Source organism: Triturus cristatus, chromosome 4_2 (assembly GCF_964204655.1).
Source record: "Triturus cristatus chromosome 4_2, aTriCri1.1, whole genome shotgun sequence".
Taxonomy (NCBI): domain Eukaryota; kingdom Metazoa; phylum Chordata; class Amphibia; order Caudata; family Salamandridae; genus Triturus; species Triturus cristatus.
The window spans coordinates 52,742,874-52,770,235 of NC_140586.1; the positions used below are offsets into that span (position 1 = coordinate 52,742,874).

At 42.4% G+C, this 27,362-nt stretch overlaps 1 protein-coding gene across 9 annotated transcripts in view; it reads right to left on the reverse strand.

Moving 5' to 3' along the window:
• Positions 1-27,362, reverse strand: part of IL27RA (interleukin 27 receptor subunit alpha) — a 203,929-nt gene that overhangs the window by 174,672 nt on the left and 1,895 nt on the right. Inside the window, exon 2 of one of the 9 annotated variants that reach the window (XM_085600467.1) lies at positions 3,602-3,763. The exons of the other annotated variants lie outside the window; for them this stretch is intronic. The gene's annotated coding sequence lies outside the window, so the exon portion shown is untranslated. The remainder of the gene's footprint in view (positions 1-3,601; positions 3,764-27,362) is intronic. 9 annotated transcript variants of the gene reach the window in all.

Sequence of the window (27,362 nt, forward strand, 5' to 3'; positions counted from 1 at the left end):
CTACAAATATGATATAAAATAAAATAAATAAAAATAATTATTTTAAACGAAAACATTTACAAACAAAAACATGAATACATAAATATATTTTTTATTTCCTACCCTATAACACCACACCTCTACATTTTTTTTTTAATTACTTCCATAATCAACATAAATAAGCAATAAAAAAATTAATAAAAAAAGAAAAAAAGATTATCTACACACATTTCAACACTATATTATCCACAACACACACCTAAATCAAACTATAAAATAATAAAACACAATTAAACCTTTTTTTTCAATTAAAAACTATTATTAACACCCAATTATAAAGTAATTAAAATGTATTTAATATCCACCCTTTACCCCTTTAAAAGTAGAAACACACAAACAAATAAACAATTACCCAAATTAAATATCAAATAATTAACATTAACAACTTCATATTAAACACAAATTACTTCCCACCCTTTACCGCTATAAACACCATAAATTTAATTACACAATTGCCATAATACAATTAAATTAATTATTATCAATTAACAAATAATTAATAAAAAAATAAACTACTTAACACCCTTCACCCGCATACCCCTAAACACACACCTAAATTTAATTACACAAATACCATAATTAATTAAAATTACCTAATAACCAATTATTAATTCATCAATTAAAAATACATTCCTTCCCACCCTTTACCCCTATAAACTCCATAACACACGCCTAAAATTACACAACTGTCATAATTACCAATTAATTAAAATTAATTAACGACTTAATAATTCAATTAAAATAAATTACTTCCAACCCTTTACCCCTATTAATCCCAAAACACACACCTACAATTAATTACACAATTACCATGATTAATTACCAATTAATTATTAACGAAATATTAATTAATAATAAATTAGTTTACACATTTAAAACTATAACATCTCAATTAAATAAATATTAACACATAAAAAATAACCAATTAATTTAATATAATTAAATTAGTTCCCACCCTACAGGGCGAAGCATGGGCTGATTTTAGAAAGGCCGCAGAAAGGAGAGATATCACTGAGTTCTGGAGAATAATTAATAAACCTGGTTTCCAGGACAAGAATGCCCCAGTGATTGGCACAAATATTCTCCCGGACCAGTGGCTTACACATTTTAAGGGACTGTATAATTATAGTACAGTACCCAATTCAGAGGAAGGGGGGGGGGACTATCAAGCAGGGGCAGGACGTACATTTCACTCTAAAAGAAATCACTGTGGGAATCGAGGGTCTGACAAAAAACAAGGCCCCTGGTCCCGATGGGACACCACCAGATTAGTTTCTGAGCAATATTGAGCTATGGGCCCCAATACTCACGAGAGTGATAAATACCGCTATTAGGCTGGGCCTCCCCCGAACCTGGTCAACGGCGATAATTGTCCCGATTTTTAAAAAGGGGAACAGGGACAGCCCACAATGCTACCGCCCAATTTCACTGATTGACGTGTCAGCCAAAATATTGGGCCGGGTAATTTTGAACCGCCTGACTGAGTGGACCGAGGAGAATAATATTATCTCGAACACTCACTACGGCTTTAGAACAGGGAGATCCACAAGCGATCAATGTTTGAACCTGTATATGCTGGTAGCGAAATATACCAAAGCCAGCAATGAAGCCATTTACCTGGGGTTCATAGACCTGGCAGCTGCCTTTGACCATGTAAATCGGGACAAACTGTGGGCCATGATGACACATTTGGGGATAGACCTAGGACTGATTAACATCTTGAGGGAACTAAATAGAGACACTTCTGCAAGAGTACGCTATAACATGGAGGGAGGGTTGACTGAATCTTTCCCATGTACTAGCGGGGTGAGACAAGGTTGTATTCTGGCCCCCTTTTTATTCTCACTCTACATTAATAACTTAGAGAAGTTTCTGACCAATTTAAAAACTGATTGCCCATGCGTAGGATCGCGTCCTATCCCGGTTCTCCTTTACGCTGATGACGCGGTCCTACTTGCACGTACCCCTAAGAGCTTACAGCTGCTAATAGATGGTTTTGTAAAGTTTATGGCAAACCTAGACCTATCGGTGAACCTGGGCAAGTCATACGTGATGCTGGCTGGCAACAAACCCTGTAATAATTTTTCTTACGAAATAGGTAGCCACACACTAGAAAAGGTTCAGGCCTTTTCGTATTTGGGCCTATTGTTCGATGGCTCCTTGCAATTTAAACCCCTGGTGGAGGAACGTTGTCGCAAGCTGATATCCTCTAATGGTGCCATCGCAGGCTATGGGCGTAGAGTGGGTCGATGGTCTCCCGAGCAAACAATGAATCTTTATGGAGCTATTTGCTGTTCCAAGGCCACTTATGGTGCAGAAGTGTGGGGATTTGTAAATACTCAGCATTTACAGCGGGAGGAAAACAACATTTTACGCTCAATTCTGAAGATACCACAGAGCACCCCTGCTGTAATAGCCCCTCGAGAATTAGGGAGACCATATCCAGAAGATCTGGTCAAGCTCAGACCCATTTTGGCTTGGATGAGATCTTGGCTAAACCCGGAGGTGACCCTAAGTAGACAAATTATAAGTGACTGCATGGGAAGGGACAGAAGCTTGAGTATACCATGGCTGAAATATGTATTGACCAGTCTGGAAAACCTTGGCCGCCAGGATCTTTTCTTAAACCCATCGAGAATTGTGTCACAGGACAAGTTGGTTATAAAGGGATTAATCCTGGCCCAGAGAACTAAAAGCAGAGCAGAGGCTGAAGGGATTAAACGTACCGTGAACGCCCATAGCCTGGTAAAAAATAGGGAGGGGATGGAGCCGTATTTGTACCTTATGCATAATGCCCAGGATAGGTTTTTAATGGCGCGTTTTAGGCTCAATCTTTTACCTTACTTACTGGCTGATCCACCAGGTTTTATATCATTGATTGAGCAGAAGGGTGCCTACGGCTGCGACAATAGGTCTCCGCAGGACACCCTTCATTTTGTACTTTTGTGTCCTTTTTATTCAATGCCTAGGCGCAGATTCCTAGTAGGAATTTTAAAGCAAGCTAAAGTAGCACACGCTAAAGATGCACTAATTTTTCTGCAAAAAGCGACCGACCCCCTGACACTTTGTAGTATTATGAATTTTATTAGAGTTGCGGTACGATTAAGGGCAACTAGAGAACCAACCTGATTGTCCTTTTAAATGAAATGTGTGGTTTAGTTTCTTTTTTACTTATGTGTAGTAGCAGTCAGGATTCTGGATAATGATTTAATAGTTTTTTTAACTGTCTGTATATGTGTGCTTTTATGATGTTTTTTAATCATCGAATAAAGAAATACTGACTGACTGACTGACTAGTTCCCACGCTATTCCCCTACAAACCCACAACCCACTACGGAACTAAAAACGCAAAACTCAAATAAAAAAATAAAAAATCAGAACTACTAAATATTTAACACATATATTACAAATATAAACAATTCTCATACAACAAAAACATACATCACATACATTTAAAATATATACTAAAATACATAACATTAATTAAATAATCAATATTTTTAACTATATTTTTACAAACGATATTAAACACTTTGATATTTCTAAAATCGATATTACTTACCTCAAGTCGATATTCTTGACCACCATATTCTTGCTGTCGATATTTCTGAATCACAATATTTATAACTCGATATTAAAAACTTGATATTTTGTCTGCACACCCTCTTTTTGCCGCTCAGCCTACAATCCTTGCTCCACAACCATGAAGAGGTACATTTGGATTCTGTTGATGGAAATGTGCACAGTCACTTAAGAAGGTTTTTATGAAGATGGTAATGTGACTGCCTCAACAAACAGCCTCCAATCTTAAAGCACTAAAGACGTACATCTCCTCCGTGGAACCAGGCTTTTGTAAAGGACTGGGTATACTTGATACAGAGAGGCAGCTTTCATTTGTTTTCGTTACTTATAAAACCATCAACAGAATCATTATAGTAAATATGGCATGTATTGTGTGCGATCTTTATGCCCGGCTGTTAGTCTGCACAGATAACATAAACATAACCGGTGTATTTGTAAAACGCATGCTCACCCACCAGGGTATCTTGGCGCTGAATAACAGATGTTTATGGTTACCCAACTCAATGGTACTCATTGTATCTGCCTCAGAAGGATGAAAGGCTGAGTGGACCCGCCGGGATTTGAATCTGTGAACATGAGGGCAAATACAGGCCCCTACAGTGGGCGCATTAGTCCACTAAGCCACCAGATCCCATGTGTGTTGTAACCATATGGCTCCATGACATCAGGGCACATCTTTTCCAGCAATGCACAATCCTTTTGCAAATCTTTATTTTCATGTTACTTAGCACAGTTGGCTCAACTGAACCAAACCAAAACTACGCTCTTAGAATGCACTGCTTTATTAAACAAATGCCCAGAGCCAGAAACAATGTGTTCCAGTGACACAACATCTGAAGAATCTGTATTTTTTAGGTTTCTGAAGCAAACGATAAGAGGAATAAGCTGATCTCTGAGTAAAATGTACATTGGAGCCAGGCAGTATGAGAGTTTAATGGCCGATGTGCATAAATTGCAACTACTGTAAGTTAGAAAAATTCTTGATAACCTATATGATGAATATTTCACTTACAAAATAATTTACTGAAAAGTTTTTGAAAAATTCAGAGCTAAAAAGACTTAAATCCCCTTTCACTCTCTTTCAAACAAATAAGCTTTCCTGCATTCATTTTTAGGTCTTCCTAAAATATTATACCTAAAATATATTTACTTATAACCACCTCTGGCCAGCACTTTTCATCCACTGGTCTGTTGTTGTGTCATTTACATTTTTTAGGTCTCGCCTAGGCAGCGCTTACGCGGTTTCTTCGACACATGCTGTATTCAGGATATAATAAGAAAAAGAGGAGGTTGGGTCCTTAACAGCAACCTAGACTAGGCCCCTTTAATTGTGCAAACTGATACAGTGTCTAGGTGCTGAATTCTGTAACGCAATTCAAACGTAAAGGACCAAACATTTAATCTTTGATGGCCTTTGTGATCGATTTCACTTTTCTTCTATAGAAATCGCAAAATTTGTGAAACATTTCTCACATGTTCTTTTGATTATATGTTTGGTCCTTCACGTTTGAATTAGGATGCAGAATTCGGCACCTAGACACTGTATCAGTTTGCAGTATTCAGGATATAGGCATTAAGCAACACCCATCGTTCGGATTGGCTCCTTTTACTGTGCATTGTAAATGGCTGCTTTTCATTAGTAATATGGTCCTCCTTTTTAGGTCTTGCCTGGGCATCGCATGTGTGGCATCCGCTGTCTCAAAAAGACATGTGGTATCTAGGATATGGGCTTAAATAAACGGCCAACTTTTTAATTAGATCCTCTTACTGTCCTTTAGAAATGCTGGCTTTTCATTGGTGAATACACTTAGTAGTCCCTCCTTTTGTTCTGCCCTGGAGACTGCCCCCGCTACATGAAACCTTTCACTAAGGGCCATATGTTTTCCTTCAGTGCACTACTTTGTCTTTCCGCTCTCTCCTCGCTGATGCTCCCAGTTAACTTATTCTCCGTGCCGTTCCCACAACACCTCCCACCCCTCGTCCTTTCTATAAAGAGCACGAGCGCTCAATATTTTCAGTTGCTCAGAGCTCTGATGTCCGGCAGAAAGTTATTTCCGTTTGTTTCAAATTCATGGAGGAGAAAGGGTCAATTTTGAACTTCTCTACATGAAAAGGTTTTGCGGTGGATGGGTTTACAACATTTTTGCATTTACACAAGCATTGTGTACTAAATAACATACAATTGAGCACGGGCTGCCTCGCTGTATAGGCGAGGGAACTAGAAGGCAAAGAAAAGGGAAAAGGGCTTACAAGCAAGTCCATAGCGCTGAAAACGTGGCAGCCATTTTAGAAAGAAACTAAAACCACGTTTCATGAAGTCTTTATTGAATTGTTTCCCCTCTAGTTTAGGTCATGTTTACATGCTAGATATCACTGTGTTCGACTGTACCATGCTACCAGCTGACCCCTCCCTCCACTGTGCATATGCCTTCCTCTTGAGCCATAAGAGCCGGAACAAAGTTTTATTCTGTTGTAATTTCAGTCAGAATCAGTTGGGACGCATCGTTCCATTGGCTGAGGAACAGGCCCGCCCCATCACTCTCACCTATCCATTGGTCACTCTAGTTCTCTCCTGGATAGCTTTTCCGGAACTCGCCTCACTTGCTTTCCCTCCTGGGACGGTGTTTAACAGCCATGTCCAGGCTAAGCGAAACTGAATGGGCGGGCTGCTGGTAGATGCTATAGTGTCTGAACCCTACTGAACTGCGTGCACTGAGCAGCACAGTCACAAGCCACCTCATCTAGCTGGTTACTCGTGAAGGTAAGATGCAGGTGGGGAGAACTGTACCTGTGTTTCTTTTCCATCCGTTGCCTTATTTCAGTTTTGGGTCTCTAGAGACAGAGTTGTTTGCGCCTGTTTTCGGCATAATGTTAATATCAGTAACAGTAGAACATTTGTGACTGCGCTCTTAAAAGGTGGAAATCTTTCTTCTACCAAGAGCTTTTTAAAATAACAAAAGGGTACTTCATGCTGCATAAAATACTACAGAAAACACACAACGGAATTCTTTTTTTTTTTATTAAGGTGGGAGGGTATATCTATTGCATAGGTAAAAAAACATTGCTATTTACAATGCTAATAGCTCCAACTAATGCAAGACCTATTACATTTCCAATGCTGGTTTACTTTTGTAACCTTCCATAAGGACTGCCCCTCTTACATGAGGTGTTACTCATCATGTTATTTATTATTGTCTGAGCGCTGTTTTTTCATTTAACGGTCTCTCTCCTGCCTTGGCTACAGCTGTTTTGGAGGTCGCGCTTTATTTGACGCCTAATATTTACAAACAGCGCACGCCGCGATGTTGCGTTTTAACTTAAATTATGGTGGCAGTACCTCATGTGGCCACTTTATATTTACAAAATGCACACGCCGCGCTTGAACTTAAATTATGTTTATAATGCGCCACACCACGCTTCACATTTAACATGTGGCCGCGCGCCTTTCTTCTGTGCTGTGCCGCTCGCCTAAATCAACTTTAATTTTTTTGTTTTAATTTTGGCAACAGCACGCTATTCCAGACTTTAACAATGGCGCCCATGCGCCTATTCAGCAGATACATTTTTTTGTCAACAGCGTGCCATGCCACACTTTAACTTTAACAAAGGCGCCTGTGCGCCAATTCAGCAGATCTCCTTCCCTTTAATATGCATGCTGACCTCCCAGCCTACTCCTCCAATTGGGCACTGCCTGCACCTTCAAATACGTCAGACTTATGTCTTGCTGCAAGGACCCCCCGCAGCACATACAGCGTCAGCTTTTCATCAATTTCAACACCAAGGACTCTAAATTTCACAAATGCGAGGCCTATTGCATTGCAAATGCTTGTCTAACACTACTACAGTATACATTATGGATCAGTGAGTCAGCTAACTTCAGCCATTAGCTAACTTCACTGTGAGTGATGGCATTCTGCTATTTCACGAGAAGCACGACTGCACAGGACTACTATGGCAATGTGTGATTTTTGGAACCAAAAAAACATTTTTGCTTATAGCCTATGCTTTTATTGTATATTGGCGAGGGCCGCAGCATGCTACCAATGTTTTACAAAAATTATGACAAAACAAGGTCTGATAAAGCTAAAAGGCTAACACCCTATGGCAGACCTTTTGGTTTGTGTCCAAGGCTTGTTACATTTTTGCATAATCTGCACTTTAGTGTCACTAAGGTAAAGCGTATTGATAACATTATAAGGGAGAACGACATATCTTAAAGTAAACCTCCTACAGCTATAAACTAAAACAATTGCTGTCAGTTAAAAAAAAAAATGGGCGAGTCCTGACCTTGCGGTAAGTAATTATTCTTGACCGCACATTTTCATGAAAAACCATAAGACGCAGTGCATTACATACTGATGAAATATAAATGGCAAAAGGTCTAAGTACTTACAGAGGAGTTGTTGATTCAACAAAGTGACCACACTCCTTCACTCTATTGAATAATCAACTCATATAAATATGCTGTTGAAAGTCATTGACGAATGGGAAAGCATGGGTTAATCTTTCTTCTCTTTAAAGGGGAATTTCTTCTATGGACTCCTATAAAAAGAACAGGGGTCTGTTTTGTAAGCTCGATTGTAGGGCAGGGGAATCCAAAGTATACTAAAGAAGGTCCAAGTAGTGAAATTATAAAGGTCAAATATGGGCTTTGGGTGTCACCTCCTCTGTCACTCACCCACCCACTCATTCATTCTCATCCATCTATCCATTTATAAATTACCCACTTCCCATCAACACGCACAAATGTCACAACAATAAACACGTTAACACAACACTTTAACTATCCAATACAATCCCTGGCCTAGCCAACACATGATCTACTTACCCACCCACTAACTGACTCATCCATCCATCAATTAACCCATGGATAGTCCTTCATTCGCTCACCAGCTACACACTGATGTCCCCACCCGCATGCCCACACACAGAAACCAATGAACAAACATGTTTCCACAACACTTCTACTGTCATCTGCCAAACTGGACAAATAAGCCAAAAGTGGCCTCCAGAATCGGATACCATCCTAGTGAGGTGGCCCCAGCGCCGATTATCTAGTTATGGCCTGTAAAAGCAGGATCTGGGTGCGACATCTACACCTGTACACAGTACTGCAAATCTGATTTGCAGAATATGGCACAATACTGTCAAAGACCCCTCTTGGGCCTTTGGGAACTGGACACAATGCTTCCAGTGAGGCCCCCAGCACAAGTCAATATGATAAACATGGCCTCCAGATTGTGACACAATTTGCCAGCGGTGGTCTCCAACCAATACTCAGTCTGAGAGATATTTATAAGCAGAGCCCCAGCTGAAGACTTACCAGTGATAGTTTTAACTTAACCTCCCTTTTCTATTGGCTTTATCTCTGTACCCCAACAATCCTCATCCTCTGCTTGCAGCCCTTTCATATGGCCTACACACTTTGAGGTCATACAATATGGGAATTAAAACATGCTCAAGGATAAGGGAAGCTTGCACTGCTGCGGTCTTTAGAAAGACACAGAGAGAAAGAAAAAGAGCAGGAGAGAGAGAGACACACTTTCCTTGTTGCGGTCCTTGCTTGCTCTAGGTTAGAGAAGCTTTGTAAAATTTACAAATGCCAAAACGTTTAGGTTTGCCAATGCTTTTTTTCAACTATGAAAAAAATCCTCTACCACAAGGCATTTTAGGTCTCACCTAGGCAGCCCCTGTGCTGTCTCTTGGAGACATGCTGTATTCAGGATATGGGCATGAAGCTCCACCCACTTTCCACCCATCTTTTTAACTGGATCCTGTCACTGTCCTTTGTAAATGGTGGCTTTTCATTGGTCAATAGGCTTAGTCCCCTCCTTAGTACCGCCTATTCTCTTCTTGTGACCTCCCATGAGGACACTCCCCGTTACATGTATTGTTACTCGGTGGGTGTTAATTATAGCTTCCCAGTACTATTTTCTTAAATGGTTTTCTCCTGCCTGCTGCACTTTTTTTTAATAAAGGCAGCGCAACACGCCTCCGCAGAAATAATGGTGGCCGTGCCTTTCTTTTATTATTTATGGGGCTGCATGCCTTTCTTTTTATGTGTATTTGAGTTTGTTGCCTGTTTTTTCTATTTCTTTACTTTTGAAACACTTGCGGCACTCACGCTTTAGCTAACGATGTTTAAAGTTAATGCATGGGTGCCGCCATTGTAACAAAAGTAAATGAACAAAGAATCAAAAAAGCGTGTAGCTGCTATTTTTTGTATTTGTTTACTTTAGTTTCAATCGCGGCACCCGCGCTTTAGCTTTAAACACCGGAAGCTTAAGCGCAGGTGCCACAATTGCTTCAAAAGTAAAGAAATTTTAAAAATGGCATTCAGCCACATTTATTTTTCAATTTCTTCACTTTTGAAGCAATTGTTGGCCATCTTGGATACCGCGGGGAGGAAAACAACTTGTGAGTGCTTCTGTATTGCTTCGTAACATTAAACTTTCAGTGGGAAGGGCTTGCGTTCATTCACTACGACTGGCACTTAAAAACGAAATACCCTGTTTAAGCACTTATTACGGACTGCATTACACGGGCACCGCGCATGTACCAAACGGCAGTATCCTCGCCTTCCCCAATTTGCTGTGCTCGTCGGCACTTATCGTGGACTCAGCACCGTAGCATCATGGGCCGTCGCCCCACTGCTTACTAGGTAATAACAACCGCCGACCGGTCGGTGTGCATATGGTTCCCCTGTGTACCCAGTAAGCGGTGCACCAGCGACTGACCTACCAAAAGGTGCCAGCGCATCTCAGCGTCCCCGGGAGAGACGGCGCACTGCTTGTGTCTCCCCGTCACACTCTACGAGAAAGGAATAAAGGCTGTGTAACCCGCGCCATTCCCCAAAGACCAGGACATTCCTGGGGACCGCTATTGTAAATACAGGCAAAGCACTAACGGCTGCTCTACTGGACCTGGAACTGTTCCTCCTCTCTCCTGCCGCAGCACCGCACTCCCCAAGCTTTTTTTTTTTTTTTATAGAGAAGTATATCAATTTTATTCGATTTATAAATAGTAGAACAATTAAGACAAACGCTCAGAACAATACACTGGTAGATAAAAAAATTGTGTTCTACAATACAAAACCAAACAAGTGGCAGACAGAAGGGATTACATAACAAAAGAGGTTCAGGGCAAAACTGAAACAACATCGAGTAAGACGATGTGTCCTTCATTAGTTACGGCCACATATGTGTCCCTGGCAGGTGTTCCACAGGAGATCTACTTCTTTGATTTTTTTTTATTGATAAAATGTTTTATTATTCGCAACCGCCTTCATACCGCCATCCTTTCCACAACAGGTGCATACAATACATAGTAATATATTGCTCTCTTGAGTTCACATACAATATTATCTGGCAACATATCCATAAGAGTGTACGGTATTATCCAAGTTCCTATTTCCCGTCTCTCATTGGCTGTTAACAGCCTCCCCACTCTGGTAACTATTACCCTCAACTTTCCCCCCCAACAAAATTACAACCACCTCTCCCCCCTATCCCTCCCCCAGTGTACTCCCCCATCAGTTCCAGTTTCAATGTGTCGTAACTTCTAGGTACATGCCCACTTTGCGCCGTCACTATTACCCGGCCTATATCCCCAGGGCCCCCCGCGCTCTCCCCTTTCACCACGCACTCCCCAAGCTCTTAAAGAGGCACAGGTCAAGCACAACTGCAGCAGCCGCAGTGTACACAGAGGGCTTCGGGTGCGGGACTCAGAGACAAGCGTTACAGTGTACCCAGAGGTCTATCCATGTCACTGGTATTTTTTTCTTAATGGTAGTTCATTGTATCTTACAATCAAACCTGTGATCCTCACTAAGTGAATGATGCTGCCATTCGTTTTAAAGTGAAAGCTGGGATTGGATATGGTACAATTTGTGTAAAAACCGTAGATGAAATGGTGTAGCAGCTGACTGGTTCTGTAGGTCCATTACCAGAGGATATGATCTGTTTTAATGTAGCAAACATGTTGGCATCTCTGCAGGCCATAGAGCGTTGAGTTCAAGTAAGACCCAGGACTGACTAGGAAACAGAGTATGTTTTTCCTGGAATGGTTTAGCGGTGGAAATTTAGATAACTGCATTCATTGAATACTTTAGAACCAATGGAAATTCCTTGGTCACTTTTTGTGGGGGAAACTGACTCCTGGACATTCTGGCACAACTGCAGCACAGGGACGTGACAGATACATTTTGGGCTGGACTTTTCTTTTTCATCTTTATATCCAATGATATCTTCTTTCGTGTGGAAATTGTAACATTAAACAAACTGAGTATTTGTTAAGACACAAAAACTGTTTTAAAAAAGTTGAAGATGACTGTAGTCAAGGACATAGCTTATACTTTCGGAAGCGCTGCCACATGACGAGGGTGACGTCATAAGAGGAAATCTCCCTCACAAACTGAAGAACAAATGATTTCACTGATCTTTGACGTCATAAAAAACTTACAAATAGGGAGCTTTGTGAATGGATAACATATCAGAATGTCTTTGCCCTGTACCTGCTTCTGAAGAGAAGCCACAGGACTTGTCACTTGCATAGACGATTTTGCGCTTTATTGCATTTGAGATTGTGCGCTTTATCCTGCAACGGTTGTGTATACTAAGAGTGTATCTTTCCAGCTTAAAAAGGAATTTACATTTCGCAGACTATTTTTAAAGCAGTGGAAGAGGTTTGGTTTTGTGGGCACATAAAATGCAGTGAAATGTACAAACCAGATGTTGCCTTGCTTTTCCAGAGCTAGTGTCCTTGTGTATTTTATAGCACAAGTTTAGTCAAGCTTCCTGTTATTGCACGTAAAGCTAGGCATTGCAGATGTTAGCGGCTCTGACCGCAATAAATATTCTCCAAAGACATATTTCACCTGGCTCACTCTCACTCAACGTGTGTGCCCCTTTTTTCACAGGCACAGCTTGTATTGGTTTATCTTTGTGCATTCTTGCTTCTGTGGAATTGTTGACATACACCAAAAGAGATGGTCTTTTAGGGATCGCGATAGTTTTATTTTTAATAGCGATGCATTTTATTTGTGGTTTCTGTTTATTATTATTATAAGATACACATTCCCCAAAATCTTCAAAGATATTGTCTATAAAGTTGAAGTACAGTTGTGTGACAAAACCTGAATATGTTCAGGTTAGAATTTTGATATGGTAGTCTTTTATTAAAAATAATTATCAAACTTTCCCATATCACAAGCTTCACCATCACAGTTTTAGGTGTCTCCTGCAGACTTTTACTGTCAGTTGTCGATTACCTTTTGTGGATAAATGCCAATACAAAATGGGATTTGGGCCAAGTCATTGCTTTCTATTGGTTGGCTTTTTGTCACTCTCATTTGCTTGCTTATTTTATGGCTTTTCTTCCCCTTCTTCTTTTTGTATCACAACTGGGTCATATATTTTTTAACATCCTTTGGACTTCGGATTGAATGACTTGTATCCTTCCAGTGCTCTCATTAAGAGAACTACTTTTTTCACTTTTCTTGCTGCTCTCCATAGGAGGGCATTTGTTGTCATGCTCCCTCGCTCGGGCTACTCCAACCCTCCTCTCTTGCTTTTTCCATGTTGCTCCCCCTCCCACCCATCAATAATTCCTTGTTCTAAGTCCTCTGCAGTGCAGCTAGCTGCTACTTTGGTCCTGTCAGTAATTCCTCATTCTAAGTCTTCTAGGCAGTGCTGCTAGCTGCATCTCTGGCCCCGTTGGTAACTCCTCTATTTTAAGTCCTCTAGGCAGTGCTGCAGCAGTGTCTCTCTACCCAGTGGTAATTCCCCAATCTTAGTCCTCTAAGCAGTGCTGTAGCTGTGTCTCTCTACCCAGTGGTAATAACCCATTCTTAGTCCTCTAGACAGTGCTGTCGCTGATTCTCTGGTCCAGTCTGTAACTCCTACATTCTTAGTCCTCTAAACAGTGCTGTGTCTTTGTTCATACATCCACTACACTCCAAACTAAAACACATAGGTAAAATACATTGTCATTTACAACGCCAATGGCTCTACCTAACCAAAGTGCGAGACCTATTGCACTGTAAATGTTTTTTCTAGCTTGGTTTCATGATCTGTATGATAAATGTCATCCAGTATAAAACAGTGCCCATCATCAACTCTGTACCTGTTGTGGGTTGGTGTGGTAGGAACAGTGCCATCCACAGAAAAACCACTGCGTCTCCCTTGGAGTTAGTCTAACATGTATTCTGATGGTCCCGCAGTCAGACCAGAGGTTAAAAGTCAAAGATACTAAAAAACCAAAACAAGCAGCACTGATTGCAGGAAGGTTAGTCCTAATTTCCTTGTGCAGGACAACATCTTAGCTTATGAATGAGGACCATGCCCATCAATGCATGCTACAACAAAACCGAAATTGGAGAGATTAACACGAGGCTCCATAGCTGCAAGAGAGCAAAGTACAGCTTCCTTAAGCAAACACGTTCAGCTTGCCCCTGTGACTATTTATTTCCATAGCCCTAGTCACTCTTCTACCTTTGCGTTCTACCCGGTTTTTATTAAATCTCAATTTTTCTTTTCACCAAAGTTTACATCCATTCAAAAGTAGCTTATTTTTCTCTTAGTGCTGCTCTATTTTCAGGAGTAACATTTTATATCCTATAACTTCCTGTTTAAAAGAAAAGCCCACTGCTACATTTATTTCGGAAAATCCACTAGCAGTCTCGTGGGCCCTGACTCTTCTATAAATTCTGCTCTAATTTATGCTTCACTTCTTATATGAACATTTAAGAGCTGCCAATCCTGCATGACTATTGCAAAAAATATTATTTCAAATTGCACTTTTTAAACTGTAATCACACAAAAAAAAAAATTCAAGCAAAAGCTTTCGACCAATTGATCCAACACATGTTGGAGAGCGCTATCCCTCTGCTGAGTCCCCATTTTCTAAATTTCTGCCAAAGTTTTCACTGCCTACCTTGCTTCTGCTGCTCCATGCCCCACAAGTCTCCCTCCATGTAAAGGATTCCGGCATCTCCAGATGTCCCCGCTTCTTCATGTCTCTCTCTGCCTGAATGCCAAGATCATCTTGGTCTTGGTCCCTCTACATTTCTCCAAAACTCACCTTTGTGTACTCAGCCATAATGCTGCATGTTCTTTCCTGTGACTTCTCGGTTTGTTTTAGATCCACCAATCCAGCAAATTAGAAGAATTCAGCCAAATCACGGATCCATCAGCTATTATTTAGCAGGATCCGACCCCAGTAAAATATGCTGACTTTGTCCTGGTGCAAATTCCCAAAACTTGGACTCATTCAGCGGCACCCACACCTGCTCTGCTTTGTGTTCACAGCAGCAGCATGTAGCGGGTGGGATTTCATATTTTTACTTTCAGCTTAGTCCAACACAAATACCTCACCTAAAAGGACATCAGCACCCTCTTTGTGTCTCATCCTGGTTGGGGGCTATCTGGAGCCTATTAACTTCATGTCTCCGCCATGGAGAGACACAGATCTGTAGTTTGTTGTTACTTCACAAGGGCTTTAGACACAAATTTTGATTTCAAGGCTGTTTTTTAACTTAAGACTGTCAGATATATCTCTCTATATGAGCATTTACATTAATAACTATTTACATAGTCCTTACTAATTGTATTATTCTTTATTTAATTGCTTTTGTAGAGCTATTTATCCAGCACAGGTGTTCGAGCCCTTTATTTACACCATACACATATTTTACAAAGGTGATTAATCATACAAGTGTATAAGCCTATACATATTTGACAGAGGTAATGAATTATGAATTATACAAGCGTGTAAGTAAATATGCAGGAAATGGTACATAGGCTAATAACCAGGGAGAGGTACAGAGACCTAAGAGAATTGTGGCAGCTTTCTCAGCGCCCCAGATGAATTTTATTTTTATCTCTACTGATGAAGGATTATATCCAGAAACACATGTGTCTAGAGATTAACAGAACTAACCTGCACCAACGTTGGTGAAACAGTTAAAAAAAAATAATTCAAGTGAGCATTTAAACTGAACTGCATTTACCAGGATGCTAAGGGGCGAACTGTGCTGGGAGGTGAAGCAGTGTGCTCCCATCCCCCTTCTGAATAAAAAAAAGTGCTATGACCCACCCAGGACTACGTAATGGCGTTTTTTTTATCTTTTTAACTTTCAGCCATGCTGCACAGCAACTGCACTGCTCTACAACATGGCTACAAAAAATGGCAAATCCAAAACTAGCCCCACTCTCTATATTGCTTGGCCTCTGTGTTCATTCGCCTCCCGCACATCCTCCTTGTTGCTTTGCCCCTACCTCCCTCTGTTCATGTCTGTGTTGTTGCTTGCCCCCAGCACCTCCCACCAACCCTCTTTTGACAGTGTGCTTTCTCCCAGCCCCTACCTCCCACCCTCCCTTATCCGTGTTTCCTCCCTCCATGTTGCCTCTCGCCTCCCACGCCACAATAAACAAAAAAAACGCTACGACGCAGCCAGCGTTTGCCGTGTCATAGCATTTCTTTCACACACCCTCGGTTGTCCCGTGTTGCACCCCCATACGCCATCCCAGGTTTTCCTCGCCCTTCAGCAAAAAAAAAAGCACTATGATGTGGCAAGCGCTGGCCATGTCATAGTGTTCTTTTTTGTTTGCTTTTAGCCATGTTGCACTGCAATAAAGTTCCTGTACAACACAGATAAAAAAACACTGATAAAACCAACAGCTCTCATAAACAAGCATTTGCAATGCAATAGATCTCGCCTTTGAGCTACTGACACTGTAAATCACAAACCTTTTATCTATGTGTTGGTTTTGAATACATAATAATAAAAGGCATCATCATCCAAACAAATAAAAGGCATCGTCATTTACAATGCTAATAGCTTAAAAATTCACAAATGCGAGACCTATTGCATTGCAAATGCTTGTTTCAGGACTGCAGGCACATCGATGTGGGGGTGCTCACACCGCTCACTTCTCACTACTGGAGAAGTCACGGCATGAGTCGTACCAGGGGAGCGTTGTAGGGGAAGGGAAATCCTTTAAAGAGGATCATTTTCTCTCTGGATTTCCCTTCTCGTTTTGAAACTCAGGAGCAACAACAAGTCGTAGGGTCACCAGGGCTTTAAGTGGAAGCTTTTCAATATTATATACAAGCCAAAGTCGCTGCTTATTTATCTTATGCAACTAACAACCATTGACAAAGCCAATAGTCCTGATTTCTTGTAGGTATGATGTTACTTGTTGTCTCATATATCTGAATGCAATGACAAAAACAGCAAAATTCAAGTTGGGCGACACACTATGCTATGCACAGATTTTTTGCGAACATGTTTTTAAGCCACGCCCTTAATTACACTGGCCACGCCCCTATAACAAAGTTCTCCCCCAGTTTGTTCATCCCACTTAAAGCCCTGAACACATATGATATTGTATATGGTAAAACTGAATAACAAATATTTTAAAATAGCACGTGCGAAAGTCACTGTCGGTGCTTAAAATAAAGATATGTTAATGAATGCGCAGATACTCAGAGTACCTTTTTTCTACTCAGACGTGTTGATACTCCCATATTAAGAACCGAATCCCACTTCGAAGTGCTGGCACTCTCTCTTTCAATTTATATACGTGCGGGTATTCAGTATCTGCCCATGTAAAACATTAGTTCCAGCATTTCAAGAACCGTTTAATGAAGTCAGAATGACATCACAGGCGGGGACATAGCAGCAGTGGGGATTATCAGATGTCCTTTTATGTACAATACACTGATGTAGCTAGGACAGGTATTTTCTTTACATTCTGGCATTTGTAGTCCTAGTTTTATAATTGTATAAGCTGTACTACGAATCCCAGAATGCAACAAAAACAATGTAGAATGGCTAAGCTACGCAAATACGGAAATGTGAAGCTTGGAGGGTCTGCAGACTTGCACATATTTTTTGTCACCATACCAATAGTATACCCCACTCCTGACTAAAAAAAATAAAACCACACAACTACAAAAAATAAAAGAAAAAAGCTTTTCGGTTTATTTAGTGTTATTGTGTACTTATGCCTTCAACGACTTCAAAAGCTCAAGGACTTTCGGGGAAATGTGTCTTGTATTACTTTTCAAGCAGCTGTGGTAGTCTCCTCAACGTGGCCTCCTGTTTACTTACTATCACCAAGCACCGACTTGCTACCGAGAAGTGCTGGCACTCTGCCTGTCGAATAAACAAAGTGTGGGTAATCAGTACCCGACAGAATCTACCCATGTAAAGCACTGACGGTAACTGCTCACAGAGCAAGAGATCTTTCATTCCCCCCCCCCTCCAAGCTTGTTCATCCCACTTAAAGCCCTGAACACATGATATTGTATATGGTAAAACTGAATAACAAATATTTTAAAATAGCACGTGCGGAAGTCACAGTCGGTGCTTAAAATAAAGAAGTGTTAATGAAGGCGCAGATGCTCAGAGTATCTTTTTTCTACTCAGACATGTTGATACTCCCATATTAAAAGTACCGAATCCCACTTCGAAGTGCTGGCACTCTCCCTGTCGAATGAACAAAGTGTGGGTAGTCAGTATCCGACAGAACCTGCCCATGTAAAGCACTGACGGTAACTGCTCACAGAGCAAGAGATCTTTCACCTGTGCAGCATGGTCTAAAATAACTAGAAAACGATAACCAGAATACGGGGGTTTCTGTTAGAGCATTTTATCCCAGTAGCCATGCAACGTTACTGTAGCAAACTACTTACCAAGCAGTCAATGAGGAGCACCCTACTAAAGTGTAAACCACACCTCTGCGATTCGATAGCACCTTTTCAGACCACACCTGTGTCTGGCGCGAACGCCCCTTGGGATCACGCCTGGTGTATGCAGAGCTCTCCGCCAAACCATCCCAGGCACCGGCGAGAGCGCCTCTAGAGACCACACACACGCCTTTACGCCTCATTACGTCCTGCGCACTGCAGGTTTAAGGGAACTGCGCACCCAACTGAAGAACAACGCACACCGTAAAATGCAAAACTAGTACAGCGTTTGTGTATAGCCACGCTACGCTCTGATCAGCACCGGCACACAATGGAGAAAGGAGGGACGGGGAGGGAGCGAGCGAGGGGCGAACATGAATCCATGTCTACAAGAAAGTGAAAGAACGCCATGCGCGCGTTCCGTGATCAAAAGAGACACCCGCGAGACTTGGGATGCAATACAATGCAAAAGAAAGTGGAAGCGCGCCATGCACGCACACCGTACGCGTGCACATCTCCTGTCCAGGCAGGCACGGCGAGCAGGAGACAGGGAGGTAACAAAACATGCCTCCCTTCCAATGAAAAGCACGTATTTTAGAGCCGCGTCAATCAGAAGCATGGCTGGAGCTTCCACCCCGCTTCCGAAGCTAAATCAATGACAATAGTCTCGCAAGCGAGCAGCGCATGCGCTGCGCCGCTAGGTGAGACCTAAAAAGAGCTATTGGCTTTGACAATGCATCCTTGATTCTTAGCCCCCACATCCAGCTTCTCCGTTGCTCCCACCCCCTACAACCAAGGGATTCCACAAAGATGTTCTGTTTATATCTTCTCGTCATGGTACTTTACTGTGGCATTTGTTGTTTAGCTATTGATTGGATGGAGCCAGTTTACACTGCTCGTGCGAATGTGCAACATTTGCAGGTAATGTTTATCCTTTTCCCAAGTACATGTATTGCTTCCACAGCAACTTTTCACCCGAAATATAAATAACTGCAGAGCTGTTAGTGTTATGTTAGCTTGTGTGTTTTAATATATATAACTTTTGGGAACTGACGCGTCACCTTTTAACAAAGTGAATAAATGTTTTTATTGCACACCTAAATATTTCCAAAGGCTTTCATGAACATGTTTGTCCGCTATGTAAAGAACCCGACTTTTAAGCAATGCTGTTAATATGTCCCAAACACTTTCATGGGTTTTAGGTAATCTTTATACCATCCGCCTGATAACGCTTGATCACGGGCGGCTTTGGGTTGATATTTCCACCAGTCGCATTATTAACTCCAAATGTTTTTTTTATATATTTACTTTGTGCATGCTATCACTGTCCGCTTTGAAATTAACCATGTAGTAGACAGTAAAAGTCTACCATGAAGCTGTGTTCACATTAAATCATGAACATCAAATCATTATAGTTACATCAGAAAATGCTTTTTTGGCACACACACCTCTGCTCAGCTTTGACAAAATGTTTATATCGGGTACCTAAACATGCACTCATGTCTTAATACAATGCTGTGCACAGGGCACGAGTCGGCGGTACATGCGGGTGGATGGCGTCCACCCACTTTTTTCACAGGGTGGACGCCGTCCATCCTGCCAAGAAGTTGGGCCCCACTGAAAAGGATGGTGAATTAGTCCCGGTGTATTTCCAAACACCAGGACACATTCTGCAGCGCCTGCACGTTGTTATCTGCTTTCGATCACAACAACGTGCAAGCGGGGACTGGACGGGGCTTTCTGATTTTAGACTCCTGCTGGGCCCATAGCAAAGGCCGAATTTAAGGGGGTCATCAGGCCTCCTTTTGTTCGAGTCTCCTGGCTGGCAGCAACCAGGAGCCTCACACCTCACACAGGCTCACACCTTGTTAGCACTTCACACTAACTTAAGAGAGGCAGCTTTTCACTTTGTTCAGGCTCTGTTTAGGAGATATGCATGCACTGTAAGAATGTCAGATGTGTTGATCTATCCTAGTATTTGCACAAAATAAATAGCATTTACATAGCGCTTACTAGCCCTTAGGAGGCGTTCTAATAATTTAAATATCACTATTTTTTTCTTTTAAAAGCACTAGGGGTAGAGGAAGCTTTACGCTGACAAAAGGCAATATTGGTTTATGTGAAGCTTACAAAAGTGTGAATCTTCTGCCTAAATCAGGAGGGTATGCAAGTACACTCGAAATGTGCTAAAATGTACTCATGATAGACCTGCTAAACATGTATATGAGGGCTTAAGATCTGATGTCACTTCTTGTGATGCCACTTCCTGTGATGTCACACACTGTGATATCAAACGCCTCAAACGTCGTGATGTCGCGCGCCGTGATGCCACTTGCATACTGATCAATTAGGTTAGTCCCCCACTTCTTTTTTTAGGACTTGTGCCCTGGCACTAGAAACACAAAGAACACTTGCGCTGAGTAATAGCAACATAATAACTACATATTACAGCACCCGCTGTAAACATTATGTCAAAGCTGAGCATATGTGAGTGCGTCACAAAATCATTTCAGAACCAACTCTAAACAATTTGTTACAATACTCAAATGTTACAAAGTTAAATGTAAAGCCCTTTGCATTCCACTGAGGGTCATTCCAGGGTTGACAATCACATGCTTCAAGTAAAAATTATGTGTAAATCTTTGCAAATATTTCAACATCAGGTGAAAATATTACCTCAAAGCCGTCCATGATCATGCGAATGGTGTAGCAAAAACCTAAATTCGCTGCAAGTGTTAGGCACATGGTAACAACATTAGTGAAGAGCTGAACCTGATCATACAAGAGTTTGGAAAGCTTTCCTTGCTCAATACACATATTGCTTATGCTCCCACTAAATAGCACAAGAAAGTGCGAACAAGGTACACAACTTTACAAACCGTATAGGGCATGATTGTAAGACAGTAGCCCAGTGATATAGTTTTAGGTTGGGCAAAGCCCATCCCCCTCTTTCCCGGAATAAAGACAAAAATTTTAATGCCCCTCTAGGTTGGGAGAATGCCCATACAAATTGGGAGAATAACTTCTCAAACCTTGAGAGTGTCGGCTTATTAAACTCGAAGGGTATGGCCCTTCGAGTTTAATAGTATAGTATTCTTGGAAAAAAATTCATTTCTAGCAGATTGCATCGTCCAACGATAGAAAGGTGTAAATTATTGAGACGAGTCAAGGCTTTCCTTGTCTCTAAGATAAGAGGGTCCGTGTTCTGACTGACTATAAGGTCGGTATCAGTCAAGATATCGATACCCAGGTATTTGGCTTTGGCCACTACTCTTACATCATTCCAGGCGATTTTGCTGTGGATTATAATTTGGGTTTTTCATTTATTTAATTTATATCCAGATAAGGAGCCGAATAGATGAGCCTCAGCCTCGATTTCTGGAATGGCTTTATTTGGATCCGGCGTGACCAAGGCCAGATCATCGGCATAGGCCATCATTTTGGATTCCAGGACGAATCTACTCACTGCCGGTATAGCCTGGTTTCTTTCTAATTGTTTGATGAGCGGGTCAATATAGATGGCAAAAAGTAATGGGGAACAGGAACAACCTTGACGGGTCCCCAGAGTGATTTTAATTTGTTCGTTCAATCCCCCGTTGATAGATACCCTGGCCATGGGAGTGATATATAATGCCTTAATGGCCTGAATGGCTTTGGACCCAAAGTTCATTCTCTGCATGACGCCCCAGAGAAAATTCCAGGAGACCCGATCAAATGCTTTTTCGGCTTCTAAGAATATTGCAGCAATCAGATCTCTCAAAATCTGTGCGACGTCAAGAAGAGTAATGAGCCTGCGGATGTGTTCTGTGGTACCCTTAGCAGGGATAAATCCATGCTGCCACCTAGATACTAGACCTTCAATTCTAGCCGAAAGCCGTGAGGCAAAGATTTTAGAATATGCTTTCGAATCACAATTAATAAGGGTAATTGGACGATAGGAGCCCATTTCCGTTGGGGGTTTTAGGAAAAACTATAATTTTGGCAGTAGACCATGATTGAGGAGGAGAAATACCCTGGAAGATTTGAGTCACTAGAGCATTAAGGATATCTTTGATTTGTGGGAGAAAAACCTTATAAAAAATTCAACTGGGATGCAGTCGGGCCCGGAAGCTTTCCCGTCTGGTAGACTGTGCAGAGCTGTAACAATTTCTTCCCATGATGAAGCGGTTTCGAGTAGCTCTTGCTCTTCTCTGCTAAGTGTTGCCAGCGTAATTGAATCTAGATAGGTATCTAGATGGTTACTAAAGTCAGATTGCTTGCCCACACCCTCAGAATATAAATCCCGGAAGAATCCGCAAAAGGCTGTGCGAATTTCTTCGGGGTCGCTGGTTATAACTCCTGCAGATGATTTGATTTTTTGAATTTCGTTAGCCGAAACCTGTAGCCTGGTTCTCATAGCCAACTGATGGCCATTCATATGTTTTTTCTCGTGCTGCAACCCATTCGGAGGCGGCTTTATCAGCCAGAACCGAATAAATCTCTGCCCTGGCGGTAGCCACAGCCAGTTGTGCCATATCTATCTCACCCTTGGACTGAATTACTGAGATAAGGTTTTCCTCCGTTTTTGTTAATTTAGCCTGCAATTCCATCAGCTGAGCTTTCTCTTGTTTATTTTTCTTAAGTGAAAATTGAAAGGTTTCCCCGCAAACACAGGCTTTTAACGTGTCCCAGACTACCATAACGGGGGCTGTGTCTAGGTTGTTGTCAAGGAAGGTCTTTATCCATTGTTTCATGTGAGTCTGGTAGCCTTCATCCTGTAGAAGTGCTCTTTCAAAGCTCAAGGATGAGATTTCCTTGCGTGTTATCAACCCCTGAATATTGAGATTTAAGGGATTATGGTCAGAGAGAATACGGGAAAGCAATTCAATTTCGCTGTAAGGAATTAAAGCAGAAGAAACGATAAAAAAATCTAAGCGTGCAAGAGATTTGTGAGGTGCAGAATGTTTTTATATCCAGGTAAGTTTGGGTATAATTAGGTCCAAACATCCACCAACCCATGAATATATAAGAGATTCTTAAGTGCTCAAACCACTTTGGGTTTGCAGGTGGTCAGATGGCACTGAGAATTAGACCCCCCCAATTACATGGTAAATTAATATTAAGATCGCCGCATAGGATGACAGGCAGGGGCCAATGAGCCAATTCAGCTGAAACCTGGTCAATCACACTAGGGTCATCCAAGACACTCCCATATATAGAGAACAAGGTAAATGAGAATGCAGGGGTTATGTGACATTCGATAAGCATCCATCTTCCTTGGGGGTCAGATTTAATTTGAGTAGATTGAGGGAGATAATTATAACGTGCTAAGATGGCAACACCCTGGTGCAAGTCCCTTGTGTAGTAGCCCCAATAACTTTATATCCTAAGCTATTTAAAAGATACAATTGAGAGCCTTCTATGTATGTCTTTTGGAGACAAACTATATAAGCCCCTGTTAGCCATAGACTCTGGGCTACCTTTTGCCTTTTTCGAATGTCATATAGCCCACAAATGTTCAAAGATAGGATCTTAAGATTTGTTGTATTCATCAGTGTTTTGGAAAAGGATTCTCCTCGTAAAGAACATTATAAATGGATGCACATAAAATATATAAGTTGTGTGTGGAAAGACCCTATTAAACTTGTTAGACTTGTTAGACCCATGAATCAAAAAGCCTGTGCGAAAAAAACACATCAAGAAACAAAAACGCCCGCTCAAAATGAGTCATTGGGATGCGTATGTCAAACTGTAAGACATTCTATATGTACATTTAGTGTAAGGTTGCAAAGAACAGTTAGGAATTAGGCACATTGAAAGCGTAAGAACAACTATCTTAAATTCAGCCTTCCCCTCCTGAGCAGCCCCCCCCCACCCAACCCAACCCTTGCCCCCACCACTCCACACCCATCCTACCCCCCGAAAATGAGCAATCAGGAAGTTCCTGAATGATAGACCCTGTCATAACAACCTGCCACCTTTGCCTTACCAAGAAACATACTTTCAGATTTAGGTATGCGGCTTATTTGTATCATCACAGAAGGAAAAGAAGAAAGAAACCTACAGAAGGGAGGAGAAAAAAAGAAGAAAGAGAAAAAAAAAGGAGAAAAAAAAAAGATATATGGAGGGAAGTCTTCTTGGTTGCGTAATTCTGTACTTTAAAATAGACTAAGTGCTTTTTAAAGGTTTAGCTGTAACCATCCTGATGCCTGTTTTATTTACTTTGGCGTTTTCTTAGTTTTAAGTTCAGTAAGAAACCCTTGTGCCTTGATTTCCGACGTGAAAATTCGTGATGCGTCATTCAAGATAACCTTCAGTTTGGCAGGGTTCATGAGGAAGACCTGGGCTCCCAGCTGCTGGAATGGGGTTATTAGTTGTCGAAGTTGCCATCTTCGCTCCACGGTGGTGTGGCAGAATTCTGATTTGGCAAAAAAGGATACCCCTTCAAAAGATTTTTGGGAGTACTGTCTGGCTTGATCAAAAATTAGCTGCCTTAATAGGAAATTCCCCCAAAAAACAGGAACGCTCGTGGCCTTGTAGCATCATTGGTACTGCCTGACTGTCTTTTAAGCATAAGGGGGAAGCGATGAGCTCGTTGGATTTCGTGCTCCCAACACCACTCAGATTGATCAGGAAAGGCCCCCCTTAGAAGCTGTATGATGTAGCGCTGGAGATCTTCCCCATCAACTCCTTCCTGAATCCCAAGAAGGCGGAGATTGTTTCGGCGTTGCCTATTTTCTTGTTCTTCTAGTTTCCATACAACATCAGACATTCGATCGCTTTGGGTAGCACCTTGGTTTTTGAGCAGCACAACGTCCGATTCAAGATTTCGGTGCGACCTTCTACCATCGTCACTCTTTCACAAATGTCAGGGCAGGTTTTGTTAAGTTTTCGTATATTCCCTTGAAGTCTTTTGGCAGCACATTTGGCCTGTTGATTATCTGCCAGAGCTGCCTCCTGAAATTGTTTAATAGAGGCCAAAATAGCAGCTAGTGATGGCTCATCGGGTTGGACTTGTAAGACGCAGTTTGTTTTGATGGATTCATCATTATGAGAAAAAGAGAGTTGAGTCCCAGAATAGTCCCATTTAAGGTGATCCTTTTTATCATGTTTCTTTCCTTTCCTTTTTGCCCACTGACATCTCTGCTTGCGAACCTTGTTTTTCCCTTTGGAGGCGATGCTATGATTAGATTCCGAAAGGACGCTGGAAGACAAAGAGGATTGCTTCAACCTGAGAGTTTGACCCCTCTGACACTGAAAAAAAATGCTCCCCAATGGGGTCTGGGGAGCCTGGGTTTGATAACCATTGTGTGCTGGTATTTTTAATGTCATTGGTATCGATGGAAATAGGACCCCAGATATTTTGGTCCTGGATGGCACTTGCGATTGGGATCAAGTTGGTGTCAGTCAGGGCTCGAGTTGGGGTACCACGCGGGTGGACGGCGTCCCCCCTGCCCAAAAGATGGAGCTGGTACCAGAGTCTGCACCTGCGCGCCAATGATAGCCTTTCAAATGCACTTGAGGCTCAGACTAATCTCCCCTTCCACCTCATGCCCTCCCCTTCCCAGCCTTTCTCAGAGCACAGACGAGGCGCCATGGCTTCAAGGAGCTGCGCTGTCAACACGCCGAGCATGTCACTTCCAGGGAACCCAACAGATGCCCGTAGTGCCTACGGCCTGAGTCTGTAATACCCGTGTAATCCGAGGAATGGGTCCTGTGTATAGTGTGTTCTTGTGTTTTGAGTGACTGCCTTGCCACTTATTGAAGTATTATACCTCTACTTGTAACTTGTATGTATTCACCGCAATTCAGACGGAGACCGGCCCATTTTGTGACGGCACTTCCTGTTGTTACGTCACTTCCGGTGACCACCTATCTTGGAGCGTCCCCCCACTTTTTTTTTTAGGACTTGTGCCCTGGTGTCAGTCTGTATAAAAGGGACTAAAACTTCCATATTCAAATTAGGAGTAGTTTTATCAACTATCATGGTCCCTTGAATTTGAACTGGTTGGTTGGCTTCAAGCTCACGAATATCAGTTGGTGGTAATGGAGGGAATTCTGGGAGCTCATTTTGACTAGCCATGCCTAAATTTGTCGAGTCACTTTCTTTGTGGGGATTATTTGTTGATTTTATCCCGTTACCGGGGCCCATCCCTGCAGTAGAAAACAGTTTAGCGACAGAGGGTTGTTGTGAGGAGCTTCCTTCTTTTGAAGGACCCCCGTGGGTAGATTTATTTAACGCCTTTTTAGTGCCCACAGTCTCTCTTTTATTTTTGGGAGTGGGTTCTACTTCAGGAGGAATGGGCGCATCATTATAACCGGAACTGGGATTAACTGATGGCTTGCACCGGCACAAAAGTCAGGGTCAGGGTCGCCAAGGTCAGCAGTATGTATCTTCAGGTCCGGTGTGTTTCGCAGAGGACCACGTCATGCCACCAAAGAAAACAGCCATGCAAAGGGGAAACCACAGAGAACGCCGGGACCAAACCAGTCGCACCAGCTGTTCCGGCGCTCCAGGAACACTACCAGCACAATCCGGGCTTCAGGATTTTCACGTCTCAAGGTTGTCTGCCTCGGAGGTATCTGCGGTTGCGGTGCTCGCGGTAATTCCGAGTGTTGCGAGGGAAATCCGCAGGAGCGCCGGGAGCGGCAACCAGATGCCAACGGTGCGGGGTCCGCACCGTACATACACGGGTGGGGGTATGCTCTGTACATACACGGGTGGGGGTACGCTCCGTACATACACGGGTGGAGGTACGCTTGGTACATACACGGGTGGGGGTACGCTCCGTACATACACGGGTGGGGGTACGCTCCGTACATACACGGGTGGGGGTACGCACCGTACATACGTGGGCTGGGGGTACGCTCCGTACATACACAGGTGGGGGTACGCTCCGTACATACACGGGTGGGGGTACGCACCGTACATACGGGGGCTGGGGGTGGGGGTACGGCACGTTCATCCGCGGAGGGGCTGGGGGTTCAGCACGTACTTACAGGGGCCGGGGGGGTACGGCGCGTACTTACGGGGGCTGGGGGGGGGGGGGGTACGGCGCGTACCGGGCCCC